At 32.9% G+C, this 14,234-nt stretch overlaps 2 long non-coding RNA genes across 2 annotated transcripts; one reads left to right on the top strand and one right to left on the bottom strand.

Moving 5' to 3' along the window:
• Positions 1–3,835: 3,835 nt before the first annotated feature.
• LOC131950828 (uncharacterized) lies at positions 3,836–7,785 on the bottom strand. Its single transcript, XR_009388340.1, has 4 exons — positions 7,699–7,785; positions 5,290–5,336; positions 4,590–4,604; positions 3,836–3,856 (listed from the first exon to the last, which is right to left on the bottom strand). It is a non-coding gene; the product is annotated as an uncharacterized LOC131950828 (long non-coding RNA).
• A 4,240-nt stretch (positions 7,786–12,025) lies between these two features.
• Positions 12,026–12,635, top strand: LOC131950832 (uncharacterized). Its single transcript, XR_009388341.1, has 3 exons — positions 12,026–12,125; positions 12,283–12,347; positions 12,539–12,635. It is a non-coding gene; the product is annotated as an uncharacterized LOC131950832 (long non-coding RNA).
• The last annotated feature ends 1,599 nt before the right edge of the window (positions 12,636–14,234 follow it).

Here is a 14,234-nt window from a genome sequence, read left to right as displayed (position 1 = left end):
AAATTTCCAACACATATTTGTTAGTAACATTTTTAATATTGGATCCATGTTTAATAAAATTATTTATAGATACGAATTTTCAGAAATTGTAAACTTTTAGTACAGTTTGGATATCCCCATCTATATACCACTAAAACTAAAAAAAACACTAAAAAGTCAGTATCATTAAAATTAATAGAACTTTTAAAAGTTCCCTGTGACGTCAGTATATGAAGAAATACTGTGGTCAGACCCATGCTCAGCCGAAATCGGTGTTTTTAAAAGATAAAAACCACTTTTGGAATGTGGGGTCTGGTTATTTTGTGATTATAAGTCACAGACGTAATGTCATTTATGGATGACCCCCGAAACCCACAGTTATCCAAGGGATGACCGGGAAAGTCTAGTTATCTAATAAAACGTGATAATTTCTATGTTTGAATATGTATATTTATTTAGATTTTTCATTCGGAGTTTTGGATACAATTTTATATTTAAAATTGCGTTTCACTTTAACCACGCCACAACCGATTTGATTTCTACATCGGGGCGTCTTACGCGATTACACAGTAAAAGTTTAAAGTAGTTAACCGAAAATAAGTTATCTTAATATATTTTTATAGTTGAAGAAATCGACATTTAAGTTTTAAAGAAACTTTCTAAAACAATAGTAAATCAAAGTCAATTGATAAAAATGACGGTGAGCCAAAATATATTTCAATCATAGTCAAGTAGAATAAACGACGTTTAGCATACACTTGTATTCCATGAAATTACAAGTTGACTGACTCACACTGACATCGAAATGATAGAGACCACCAACAAGCGTAGAGATATTATCTTATACAATAAATGTTTACCGCCAAAACAAATTTGCAACAGCATTCAAGCTTATACCATCGATAGCCTTTGAAGCTTTTATAACAAAATCTAACATTAACACTAAGCTCTGTCTGATTTTTACATAAACAAATACAGTCAATTAAAATTTAGAAATATAATATTCTTAGACTAAAACTATGTTTCGATGCATGTGACCAGTTACAATAACGATTTTAAATGTTAAAAAATAAACACGAATCTATATATTTATGTACGCTCCTGAAGATGTAAATTTCCGTCGACTGTTGTTCATTCCTGTTGCTAAAGGGAAAGAAACTTTATTATATACATATATAAAAATACAAATATTCAAATATTTATAGGCGCTATATATATTTGGTACTCATTCGATTTATTATTGCAGGAAGATTTAACTTATCTCTAACGTATAAAATGCAAATAAAATACATTTAATTTGTAAATGTAACGAATTATATGTGTAATTGCTTATTATTATAATTAATCTTAAGTATTTTTTGTGGGTTAGTATACAAGTTGTCGACAGTGCCTTAGCTAGGACAGCGCGGATGGGGTGGCCGCCTTGGGCGCCGACCCCAAGGGGTGCCAAAAGGAGTACAAAAATTCATTTAAAAGTTTCTTTTAACAGTCAAAGTTACGAAAATAAAGGACCACAAGGTTTTACACATGACTTAACTATTTTCTATATCAATTTTAGGGTATCGAAAAAGAAAATGCTACGGGATAGTAACTGGTAAAAAGCGCCATACAATTTTTCAACGGTGGGAAGGGGGGGGGTAAGGAACTGGGTGCACAGATATGAAAATTTATACATATAAATGAAAAAGTAAGGTGAAAACAGTGATAGTCCGCCCCTGACACCAGTATTGGTCGCTACGTCCCAACAGATTGGGACACGGTTGTCTAACGAGTACCTTTTTAAAATTCTAAGTAACATACAAAAGAAAATTGCAACCTTTTTTACATTAAAGAAACGTATAATATGACAAAATTAATAGTGGCGTCGCTAGGTCCGGTATCACCCGTTGACGCACCTCATGGTATCACCCCCAACATATATATATATATATATATATATATATATATATATATATATATATATGCCTGCATAGGCATATCTATTTTTTAACCGGATAAGGAAACGTATCCGAAAACGGACATTTTATCTATAAAAGGAAATTTAAACACAAACGAAAGTATCACACAGTGGAAAGTAAACTGGAAATAGTAATTTAACCAAAATCGAACATTATTACGCAAAAAACTAAACACGTTTTTATTCTGAATCAACATTTTAATTCGGCATTAATCTTATGCATTCGGCACAGTTTAATATCTTTAGAATGTTTGTCTTGTAAAATTTCACTACAAATACAATTATTTTAAAAAACTTATTATAATCTACTTATTATTATATGTTCCAGAGGCAGCTGGGAAAAAATCCAAACAAAGTATTAATGTTGTACTAAATGTAACTAATATAATTTGTTTATTCAAAGCAATAAAACGTTATCAATTATTTTAATATGACTTTGAAATAGCTAGTGACTGCAACTGTAATAGTTAATTTATTTTTAAAATTGCAGACACTTTAGTAGATTATGTTTTCCACGACCGATTTAGTAAAACTACAACTTGAAATATTGTACATTCGTGCGAAACATTTAGAAACATGTATTATTCGTGAAGTCTCTAGGAAGATTTAGTTTTCAAAGGAAGCATAGTAAAAACAATTTTTTCAAACCTGTTAGTAATATTACTTTTAAAAACAGCCTTATTTGCACACTCCAAATCCAACGAAATCGGCACGTTTCAATTACATTTTTTGAGAATGTTTGTTGATACAACACCAAAAAATACACTAATTTCAGAAAACATTACGGGAGACAAAAACTTCCTAAAAAAGCGAAGTTTTCTTATTTAGTAAATGTAACTACTATACTATTTTTATTCTACCAAAAATAATAAAACATATATAAATTATTTTATACGAGTGGAAAATAGGTAATTACGAAAAATGTAATAAATTTAATTTGAGAGAACCACTCCTATGCGATATTAGATTTTGTAACAGTAGACACCCCTGTAAGTTACATTTTTACAACCGACTTCTTAAACCGAAAGCACAATAAATAGCTACCTTTTTTAGAAACAAATTACCATTTACCTACCAATTTTTCTGAGAAAAACCAATTGAAAGTATTTACGTTGTAGTATATGTAACTAATATCAAATTGTTTATTCTACAAAAAAATCTACATTTGTACACAGTAAATGAAATAAATGCTAAATGCTACAGTCAAAATCACGCAGGACAGTTAATGATGGAACTTGAAGTGCTTATTTCATCATTCCCACACAGTAAACGCTGCAAACGTTTCTTAAATGTTGGGACACTGGATAATTGAGTGTAAAATATTATATTTTATTGACTAAGATTAAAGACACGTATTATTCGAATTATTTTTTAATAAATGCTTCTAACAACTTGTTTACTAATTGTTAAACAAACTAATTAGTCTATTTAAAAAATCGAGAGTAAAAAAACAACGACGCTTCAGGTTTCTGAATCAGCTTTATTGCTTCATTCAGAGAAAGGCAATTTCCAGTTGAATTGCAAGTACATATAGCACTTTATTAGGTCCTTATACATTACTCGTTATTCTAATGTCAGCAACTGTCCTGATCACCCGCAGCCGCGGGTTTTGAATGTCTTCGACACCCACACAACTAGCCAGAGTTCAAGAGGTCACACGAAATGGAAAACACGGGGAAACTAATGCTCACCGACTTGAACAGTTGCGATTCCAAAGTGGCCGCAGATTTCCCCCCCCCCTCACTAGTAACCCGTGGGGTGTGTTTCACGTTTGTTTTCCAACTCTCATCACATAGAAAATCAGCAGAGCTTAATTAAAATGTTCTAGAAACGTTAGATTTATAGGCTGCAACTCTAATAACAAAATAACAATTTTAGAAAAATAAATCAACTACTTACCAAGTACAAATCCACTTATTTCTGGAACAAAGCACATAATTTATTCATGTTGTAATAAATGTAACTAATATCTAACTTTTTACTGTACTAAAATTAATCTAATATTAAGAGCGTATATTAACAAGAGCGGGAAAGGGTAAGGACTATATTAAAATTAATTAGAGTAGTCAAATCTGTATTGATGTTATTATTTGAAACTATACAATTTTTTTTTCCTTTACCACATTTGCTTTTCTAAATATACACATTTTATATTTTTCACAGGATAAAAAACATTTTCTGAGGGTAAAATTTTTGATTTAAAAGTGTTTGCATATATATATATATATATATATATATATATATATATATATATATATATATATATATATATATATATATATATATATATATATATATATATATATATATATATGTCTAAATAACTGCATATAAAAGTAAATTAAACAGCAATGCAATAGGTTATGATTAAAGCGGAAACATGTACCCATTTGAATTCTTAATGTATTGTAATGTTACTTTTACTGTAAATGTAACACTAGATTTTGCGACCTTATGGGATTTGTCAGTAATATCACTAAATATAATATTCTTAACGATTATTTCCACATTTAGCTTGCTCGAAATAAACATATATATTTAAATTAGGAAGAAATATTTAATCTTTAATTAATACATATCTTTGTATTGATTTTAGTCTCCAATAGTTGTTAAGAGAGCTGATAGCTTAACTGAAACATTCAATGCAACTCACCAGTCAGCTGAGATTCTGGAAAATATGGATTAGTAATTAATGAAAATTGTCTTAAAAATAAAAAAAAAATGTTTTAATTAACAAGCTTTTATGTAACAATGCACTAAATATGTAAAAATAAACAATTTTATTTAACTATATAATAAAACACTACGATTTAAATAACTGTAAAAAAGCGTGGGGCACTAAATAATCTATTGGATACCTTTACTAATATTTAGGAAAAGACCCACGCTTTTCCTGTATAGCTATTTAAGTAGTAGTGTATTATTATATATTTAAGTAAAATCATATATTTTCTACTTTTAAGCCTCTTCCTAATTATTAGTAAAAGTATCCAATACATATTATAGCGATTCACGTTTTTCTTTATGGTTATTTAAATAGTAGAGTATAATAAAGTATTTAAAGAAAATCATTAATTATATTACAAATCAATAAAAATACAAGTTTCTAATGTTATAATTTTGATTCCCATGTAACGAACAAATTTGTTTAACTTTGTAATAAAAAAAATATGGGTGCACGCAAAATTTTAAAAAAGCACAAGAACTAATGTACACATATTGCATTCTATGAAAACCTACTAAGGCAAATAAGTCATAATCCTTCGTTTTTTTTTCAACAGGACAATAAAATTTCCAGTGAACATGTATACATTTTTAAAACATTCAGAGTTTGTCTAAGATGTAAAACTTACCCTCTTTACGTTTGGAAAAGCAAGAATTCCCCATTATCCATACGCAGCTGATTCCATAAATTATAAACAAAAGAGTGATTATGAGAAATAGACTTTTTGTGTGTTTTAGAATCATGTAATACACATATACCTACAAATGATTAAAAAAATAACCTTAATATAAAACAAATTATAATAATAGAAGTTAAGTAAAAGGTATATTTAGCCGCTTGCTTTATACAATTTGGTAAGACAATGCGGTGTGTAAAAAAGGGAGGCAAATAAATGAGTCTTTCTTCGTTATCCATTTTTAATTTGTTCTTTAATGTTAACATTTTAATGAAGTTATAATACTTTATGATTTAAAAAGCTAGGAGATTATTTGCTGCTAACAATATACAATGCGTTTTATGAGTGATACTTAAGTCATGTGTAATTTTACTGAACGGATTTTTAAAACAAACTGCTGGAACATATATATATATATATATATATATATATATATATATATATATATATATATATATATATATATATATATATATATATATATAATAGTTTCACTATTCTGTCACTCTGTCTGTCACTATCTGTCTTTCAGGAACATCATAGAGAAAACACAAGCAAACAAAAAACTTTCACAGTAAAAGAAAAACGAAACATCACGTCACATGGAATATCTAGTAGGGAATATTCTAAAGGCGGAAAAGCACACACAGCGATTCTAGAGTAAACATAGAGTTAAAAAGCCATAAAAAATACACCATAATAAAGACGTCAAACGGAATAGAATTTATACTGAAAATATATACTTTTAATCAAAGGGTGATTTTTCTCGTATAGTATATTCTAAAATCCGTTCAATACTAGAACACGATAATTGATTAAAGATATGTAAACTAACTGACAGAATATATGTTATTAATCCTTCATTTTTGTTGGTACTACACATTTGACACTTATATGTTGATAGGTTTTATGTATGGACGTCAATGTGTCCCCAACCTACCGCAGTCCAAAGAGAAACGGACTGACGGACGGACGGACGGACCAACAGACAGACATACAGACATACAGACAGGCAGACATACAAACATGCATACATACATACATACATACATACATACATACATACATACATACATACATACATACATACATACATACATACATACATACATACATACATACAGACAGACAGACAGACAGACAGACAGACAGACAGACAGACAGACAGACAGACAGACAGACAGACAGACAGACAGACAGACAGACAGACAGACAGACAGACAGACAGACAGACAGACAGACAGACAGACAGACAGACAGACAGACAGACAGACAGACAGACAGACAGACAGACAGACAGACAGACAGACAGACAGACAGACAGACAGACAGACAGACAGACAGACAGACAGACAGACAGACAGACAGACAGACAGACAGACAGACAGACAGACAGACAGACAGACAGACAGACAGACAGACAGACAGACAGACAGACAGACAGACAGACAGACAGACAGACAGACAGACAGACAGACAGACAGACAGACAGACAGACAGACAGACAGACAGACAGACAGACAGACAGACAGACAGACAGACAGACAGACAGACAGACAGACAGACAGACAGACAGACAGACAGACAGACAGACAGACAGACAGACAGACAGACAGACAGACAGACAGACAGACAGACAGACAGACAGACAGACAGACAGACAGACAGACAGACAGACACACACACACACACACACACACACAGACAGACAGACACACAGACAGACAGACAGATAGACACACAGACTCATAGACAGACATATTTTTATATATTTTTGTCCTCGTTTTTAGATTTCGGCTTAAGTCGATATTGGGACGGATTAGTCTAGCGGTAGAGAGCTGGACTGCTACCCCATAAGTCGAGTTCGAATCCGGGTTCAAGTCAGTGCACCGTCCCTGAGGCCACCCAGCTCTGATGGGTACCCAACTCATGTTAGGGAAAGTAAATGCTGCTGGGCATAGTGCTGACCACACTATCTCTTCATATACCGAGGTGAACTCCACTTTCCCTATAGACCGTCAGGTTTGAAATGGGAACTTTACTTTTTTACGTCAATGTGGTTTTTTCCCGGGTTTATTGTCCGGGGTTATTGTACGGGGTTATTTTCGGGGGGTTATTGCGGGGTTTATTGACTCAAAGTCGTCGGTAAAAGACTTCACCAAATAGCATACAATATTTTACACATTTGCTGATCGATGCTCTTTTTTTTATTTTTTTTAAATGATTATACAATATCATTATTATATACGTTTTTTAAAATAATTGTTCTATTTAAATACATTTTCCTCAAAATCGATTTCTCATATGTTCAACATTGAAAAGTAGCTAATGTTTTACATTAGTGAATTAAAATAAACTTACATTAGACACGGGTAGAAGTACTTTGTTAAAATATTCTCCTGCTAAGGCTTCCGTCTTCAGCGACTTAACAGCCGAATGATTCACGACACTGGTGTGTAGAAACTGTAGACCTGGTTCCGCTTGGCATCACCTTTTTATTTGTAAAAACTAGGTGCCCTACATTTATAATATCTGAGTGTATGTGGATGAATCATTGTTGGCAGTACATAAATGAATGGCATTTTTCTATCTCTATCCTAAGTCATTACATACATAGAACCAGATACGTGCAATCACGAGTATCAACACACATATACAGAAAGTTAAGTGTTAAGAGAAATTGGCCACACATACAGTCATTTAATATGATCAACATAAGCAATCTCCTAAGCACTCATACGGTGATACACTCGCAAGAATGCACGAACAATGTACATACACATAAGGACAGTTACGGTACACACACATAAAAACACACACAACACACACATACACACTCACACACAAACACACACACATGTACACAAACACTCACAGCACATACAAACACACACACAAACACATACATACCACATACACACATACATACAAACACACATACACACACAGCACACACAATTACGTAACAGATATACACGTAAGCAAAATTTTGTATGATGGGATTTCCAATTTACATCCTGACAAGAATTTTAGCTCCATCTATAAATAGTTGCGCCACGTAATTCGGATCTAGAGCAACTAGGTAAAAGACCAGAAAATAAGACCTATACGGAATGTAGACTTACAAACTCATACATAAGAAACATAACACACACACACATACGCCTACATACACAAATACAGTAGGCCCCTATGCACACAAACACAGAAACGTAAAAAAGAAGGCGTATTATGAAGTATAAATATGTCTTAAAAATAATCGAGAGCATCCGCCTGCTAATGCTTATGTCTCGAGTTCGGATCATGGACCCGACTCCGTATCAAGTCGGCCCTGGTCTTATGGGTACCTGTCTCACGTTAAGGAAAGTAATATCGGCTTGACAAAGTGCTGATCATTATATCCCTTAATATGCTGAGATCACAAAACAATAGATTCAAAAGGGTAATTTAATTTTATTTAAAAACTAAAGGTTAATTTTTAATCTAACACATATTATTGTACATTTATAATGTAACCACATTAGTTATATTACAAATTAAAATGTATGTCCTTCGTTATATTTTATATGAGAAAGTATGTATACAGAGAACTGTTTTTTAAACCACTACTTCTTAGACTTGTTGAGTATAATAATATCATTAAATTATATACCAAGTTAAAAAAATAAGAAAAAATAAATGAAACGTCTATTATACAATACGCTAGTCATACTACTGTACTCATTTAGTCGTTACAATAGGTATGAAACACCAAATTGTGCTAGATTTTTACCTGTGTTCAACAAACCATAAAGGGTCAATATGATAACACGTGTGGCTACTGTACTTGACGGTAGCTGAGCGACACGTCTCGTCCCTAACACCCATTGCCCTGACCATCCCCCTCTCTATCTCCCCTAACCCATCAGTCTATAACAGCAACACCATCCCCCACCTTGTATATTGGCTTTTTCCCAAATCTCGAGGATAACATTACACCCAACTAGAGGCGTATACAGGTTTTCGGTGTAGGGGAGCGAAAATAGCAAAAAAGCGCTGAATTTGTAATATCTTCTATATAAGTGTATATATATATATATATATATATATATATATATATATATATATATTTATTTATATATTTATATATTTATATATACTACAACCAAAAACAATGAACGCATCATAATCTGTTTCGTAATCCTGGGACATTAATTAAGACAAGCGAAAAGGAGCCGCTGCTCTCCCTGATCTTCCCCCCTGCGTACGCTATTGCACCTAACCCCCACCCCTACCATCAGTTTGCCTTCTTCAAAACAAAACAAAAATAGAGCATGACATCACATCCAACCCTCCACCATCACCCACACCCCCACACCCCCACCCCATTAGTTGGTCTTCTTTCTTGAAATAGAGCATGACATTACACCCAACCCTCCCACATTAATCACCACTAATCCTCTCAATCACAAATTTTACATTGTTTGTAGGCTGACGTGATGGCAGAGCTATATTTGGCAATCACGATTCGCCGTTGTCAATACGTAGAAGTTGATTTTAGCAGCGACTGAGTTAGAATTAGAAACTAAATAAGACACCGTTTTTAATAAGGTTTAGCTGTTATGTTCAATGAGTTGATCATGTCAAACATATATCAGTATCTGGCTTGATTGTCATATCTGATCCGTATCTCGTCAACGATAATCAGCAAAGTGATGTTTATATTTCCTCTATAGTTCTGGCTCTATGTCTTCTCGGTGTAACTAGAACCGTGTCATATATTTTCTCCGTTCTTAATTGTTAGTATTGGAGAGGATCCCCCTCCAACACAATTAAGTATACGTGTCAACTTGTTAATTGCCATTGAAGCCATTGACTCCGATTTAAGCCTTTCTTTTTGGATTTGCTTCCATAGCCTTTGTCCAACAAAGAACAAACTACAAGGCAGCAGTTGTTTGATTTTGGAGTTGTCTCTCCTAGAAGAGCGGCTGTCTCCAGCTAACGAGCCTCATCTGGCCGAGACGGTGTAATATAATCCCAGCATAACGTTTAATGTTCATTTTATAGTCTTACTTGACCTCCATGCTGGGGTTTTATGTATCGAGTATGAAGATCTAATTCAAGCAGAAATGTTTCTCAACAAACGATAATTTTAAAAGTGTCTAGTTGTCTTCGCTCTGACTACTCTTTAAAGAATCATCTAAACAGCCTGCTTTTAAAGAAGCGCAATGTATTTTGTAAAACATGTTTTCTTATTCGCGAATGTTTAATATATTTAGAGAGGGGTTGAATGGGCTGAGGTATTTAATTAGTATATGAAGCAATTCTTAACAATTCATTGATGAATTATTCTTTTGTTTTAAACACGGTTTTGTTTCTACTTAAAAAGAAAACACCATTAATTGTGGGGTTTTGTTTTATATATAAATATGTGTGTGTTTGTGTTCGTATAATTACGAAATAGTAATCGTTAATGTTTACACATTTTTATTATTATCGTATTAAACATAAACAACTATTCCGTAATCTATTGGGGGTACGTAATATAAAAAACATAAGCTGAGTTTTTTTTTTAGTTGAGTCAGGTTTATTTAACAGTGATATAAATTACCTATCCCCAACATCTGAAGTTTGTTTTCACATAGCAAAGTTCAACCTTCAATTATTTTTGTAATGTCTGGCTACGTGTAATGTGTAATTGGTATTCTTTGTGTGTGACGTCATTCAGGCAAGAGGATATACATTCGCGCACCGAATAATTTGCAGTATGTAATAACAATTATGTAATTTTATAACGTCAGCCTTAATTTTTTACACAATACTCCTAATAACTAACTGCCTCTTATCTTAACTCGGTATTTGAAGGGATAGTGTTGTCAGCACTAAACCTCGCCAACTTTGCTTTTCTAACGTTAGTCAAGTACCTATCAGAGCTGGGTGGACTCAAGGACGTTCTTGGAACTTGATCCAGGATTCAAACTAGAAACTTTAGGGTTATTATTCTTTTTCTTAGCTTTGTAAACAATAAATTGTAAGTACGAAAATTTTTGTCTAATATATGAGCTTGCTTTTAAATACTTGTTATATTTGGTTACAATAATTAAGAAATAGCTTGAACAAAATGTAAATGTATAAACGTTCTTTACTCAAAGGCCTTTAGTCGACTGAATTTGAAGAAACTCTCTTGAATGGTGAAGATGAAAGTGTTCGTTGGATTGTTGTTGTTTGGTGTTGCCGTGACCATTCAGCCTACACATGCAGGTAGAAATAATTTCATTAACTTATAGATATACATTAATTTCATAAAAAGGTTATAAATGCAATTTACGAAATGTTTTTAATAAAAAATACAAATTCTATTACTATTTTTTCAAACGATCCAATCTTAATACACAAACCTACTTGAAGGTGACGGTAACGATATAACACAACATCGAGTTAATGAACTTAAAATAATGATAGCAGTTATATGTCACTAAAAGCTTGTTAGTGAAGTAATTAATTAATTATTTAATTATGCTTATAGCTCTTGTATTGAGAGAGCTGCGCCTAAGAATTTAATCGACAAACAATTTTCTCTGTAAACAAACGAATAACAGGATTAAAAATTCTAATATGTGTATCAGTAAAATAAATATTCCCAAGCCCTAGAGTGCCCAAGTGAAGACTGGATCAAATCTACCAAACACTGCTACTACCTACAGACAAACGAGTCGACATGGAGGGAGGCTCAAAGATTTTGCTACGTATTCGGCTCCAACCTGGCCAGTTTACATTCAGAAGAAGAGATCGCTTTTTTAAACACCAAGGTAAAATTATACGAACTAGTAAAAACAGCCATAGTACCATCACTAATATGATGTTTAACCTTTAATTTTTAATGTGCACTGTTTTTAAGAGCACTAAAAATTTTGAGATTTTTAATTTTAAGAAATGAAACCTAATTTTTTTGTTTTGATGGTGTAGCTGTTCGGAAAGTTTAAGACCCTGTGGATAGGTTTTTATACGCCGTTTCATGACGACAATTGGAAGTAGGTTTTTAAACCTGTTTTATAAAACAATATAATACAAGTAATTTAATTATATAACAGTAACTGAATTATCTTTATTAGAAAAACGTACAATAAAAAACGTATGTAGCAAAACGTACAATAAAAAATGTATGAAGTTTATTTAATTAGTTTTTTTCCGTTAGATAATTAAATGATGTCCAAAATTACAGGTGGTTCGACGGTACAGACGCCAAATTTACGAGCTGGGTCGCTGGTCAGCCCAAAGTCTACACAGAAGACTGTGCTGCTACTTATGTAACTACAGGTCACGATGTTATTTAATTATTTTACTGCTACATATGTAACTACAGGTCACGATGTTATTTAATTATTTTACTGCTACATATGTAACTACAGGTCACGATGTTATTTAATTATTTTCCTGCTACATATGTAACTACAGGTCACGATGTTATTTAATTATTTTACTGCTACATATGTAACTACAGGTCACGATGTCATTTAATTATTTTACTGCTACATATGCAACTACAGGTCACGATGTTATTTAATTATTTTACTGCTACATATGTAACTACAGGTCACGATGTTATTTAATTATTTTACTGCTACATATGTAACTATAGGTCACGATGTTATTTAATTATTTTACTGCTACATATGTAACTACAGGTCACGGCGTTATTTAATTATTTTACTGTTACATTTTTTTTTTAATAATATTTTCGTTTCAGATTTTCCTTAATTTAATACAAGCTTAAATTATTGTGTTATCCTGGAACCCGGTGGCCTAGAGATAGAGTGCTAAACTGCAAACCTAATAGTCTAAAGTTCGAATGCGGGTTCATGTCAGTAGGTCGTCCCTGAGTCCACCCAACTCTAAAGGGTATCTAACTCACGTTAGGGAAAGTAAAGACGGCTAGGCATAGTGATGACCACTCTATCCCTTTATATGCTGTGGTCAAGATACATAAACTCTACTTCATCTGCCCATGTCTAAAGAGGAATCTTTTTGTTTGTTTTGATATCACCAGGTTAAAATGTCTGTATTTTTCTGGTGTTTCTTAATTGTTCTTGTTGTTTCACAAAAATTGATTTTTTTTTTTAGAATTTAGATGCACACATCTCGCGTAGTAAAAAGAGAATGACAAATGTTGATATAAAAAGTGCTTAATTCCTAAATAAATGGCATGACTTTCACTGCGACACTAAACTCTACAGTATTTGCTTCAAAGCACAGTTCAAAATGGAATTTCCGGTGGACGAGTTCTAGACTTCTACTTCTTGGTCTCCAAGCTTTTTATTTGAATTTATTGCAATTTTTTTTACAGAATTTTAGGTAGACTGTATAGAAACCAAAGGCAAATATTTATGGAGACATATTTGAATAAACAACATTCAAGATTTTTAGTATAGAAACCTAATGCAAATATATATGGTATATATATATATATATATATATATATATATATATATATATATATATGATTGCGTTTATAATTACATTAAAGAACGATGGAAATTGGCTCTGGTAATGCCGATACATGTGAAGAGACCCTACAGATCGGCAGAAATCTGTTTTGTGAGTCCCTGGTCGAATGTGACACGTGGGTGGCGAGCAACGAAAACTTCACCATCCGGTACCACACGGAGAACTACCAAGGTCCACTCAAACTGAGGGTATGGGGCGGTTTGTTGTTGTGTTTAACTTGTCCGGTACTACACGGAGAACTACCCAAACTGGGGGTATGGGGCGGTTTGTTGTTGTGTTTAACTTGTCCGGTACCACACGGAGAACTACCAAGCTCCGCCCAAACTGAGGGTATGGGGCGGTTTGTTGTGTTTAACTTGTCCGGTACCACACGGAGAACTACCCAAACTGAGGGTATGGGGCGGTTTGTTGTT

This window comes from Physella acuta, unplaced genomic scaffold (assembly GCF_028476545.2).
Source record: "Physella acuta isolate Inbredline_101_S28 unplaced genomic scaffold, ASM2847654v3 ptg000063l, whole genome shotgun sequence".
In the NCBI taxonomy this organism is placed as follows: Eukaryota; Metazoa; Mollusca; class Gastropoda; family Physidae; genus Physella; species Physella acuta.
Note: the sequence above shows the minus strand (reverse complement) of the source record. Positions and strands in the feature narration are given on the sequence as shown.